The 1,849-nt window shown below is 40.2% G+C and overlaps 1 pseudogene; it reads right to left on the reverse strand.

The window, feature by feature from the left end:
• Positions 1–1,141: 1,141 nt before the first annotated feature.
• Positions 1,142–1,241, reverse strand: LOC127124429 (uncharacterized; annotated as a pseudogene).
• Positions 1,242–1,849: the final 608 nt, after the last annotated feature.

The raw sequence follows: 1,849 nt of genomic DNA on the forward strand, positions 1-1,849 counted from the left end.
TAAGTCAACAGAGCGAGAGTTTGAGATAAGGGTGTTTAAAACGGTCAGTATTTTCTTAAAAAGAGTTTCTGCAACTTTATTGCTTTCAAAATATGGTTTTTGACTTAATTATAAGTGACAGCAACATTAATATAAAATCATGGTTTATTCAACAGAGCGAGAGTTTGAGATAGAACCTTTAACCAATAAAGTTAACCGAAACGATTCATTTTAAAACCAAGAAACCGACAAAGACTTGATTCCCTAGTTTTGACGAACTACATACCGATATCCGTCTTATTAATATTTAATCTAGATATTAGTTTAGCTCTTAGTTTTTCCCAAACAATCAAACATTTTCACCTTAGATTTACGTAGTAACCTTAGATAACGGTATATCGATTCATAAGTCCCTGTGGGATCGATATCTTTTAAAACTACGCGATAGAACTGTGCACTTGCAGTTTGTATCCCATTCTCGACTCACCCAGTCGAGCGATCAAGTTTTTGGCGCCGTTGCCGGGGACTTTTATTCAATCGATATCGTAACTCTTCCGTTACGCTGTAGAGACTAAGGTTTCTTTTTCTTCTATTTTCTTTCTTTCGTTGATTTGTATGCCACGCACTCGCTCTCAAGGCGAACCACTCTATTTACGAATCAACGATATCGAACTATATCTCCGAGTCTTACGACGAATTCGGGAATATCGTGCTGAAAACAATCTCCCTCCTATAAACCTTCCTGATTTCAAAAACATTTTTCCTTCTTTAACCGAGATGGCAGAACCAGCTCGTGCTCTTAGAGATTACGCCGCTCCATCGCAAGATGAACCGCATTCAAGTATTGCTCCGCCCGCAATCGAAGCAAACAACTTTGAACTTAAACCTTCGTTGTTGCAGGCTGTGCAACAGAACCAATTCTCTGGAAATCTTACCGAAGATCCAAACCTTCATTTATCCGTATTTGTCCAATACGCTGATACTGTTAAAGCTAATGGTGTCACTTCAGAGGCAATTCGACTTCGTCTTTTTCCTTTCTCATTAAGAGATAGCGCTAGAAGATGGCTTCAATCTCTTCCTTCCAACTCAGTCACCACATGGAACGAGTTGAAGAAAGTTTTTCTTGCCCGATATTTTCCGCCAAGCAAAACAGCTATGTTAAGAGCCCAGATAAACGAATTTAAACAGAAAGACAACGAGTCTCTTTTCGAAGCATGGGAAAGATACAAAGACATGATGAGACTTTGCCCACACCATGGTTTGGAAGACTGGTTAGTAATTCACACATTTTATAATGGTCTCTTATACAACACAAGGTTAACAATAGACGCCGCTGCAGGTGGTGCACTAATGAATAAACCTTATGCTGATGCTTACCAGCTTATCGAGAGCATGGCCCAAAACCACTATCAGTGGGGAACCGAACGAACGAATGTGGAAAAACCTCAACCGAAAACTGGCATGTACGAGATAAGTAACCTTGATCACGTTAATGCAAAAGTGGATGCTTTGGTCCAGAAGATTGAAAGTTTAAACGTATCGCCTTCAGCAGCCGTGGTTGCTATAACTCAGAATTGCGAGGTCTGTGGAATCCAAGGCCACACTCCTGCGGAATGTCAACTCTTGACTGGAATCCAAGCAGAGCAAGTAAACTATGCTCAAGGAAGCCCCTATTCGAATACCTATAACCCAAATTGGAAGAACCATCCAAACTTCTCATATAAGAGTAATAATGCTTTATACGCACCTGGACAGTCTCCAAATCAAGCCCCATCTATACCTCCGGGATATCAGAAACCGAATCCTAACAATAATACCCCTAGAAAATCCAACTTGGAAATCATGATGGAAAACTTTATAGCTTCCCAAC

Source organism: Lathyrus oleraceus, chromosome 2 (genome assembly GCF_024323335.1).
Source record: "Lathyrus oleraceus cultivar Zhongwan6 chromosome 2, CAAS_Psat_ZW6_1.0, whole genome shotgun sequence".
Classification (NCBI taxonomy): Eukaryota; Viridiplantae; Streptophyta; class Magnoliopsida; order Fabales; family Fabaceae; genus Lathyrus; species Lathyrus oleraceus.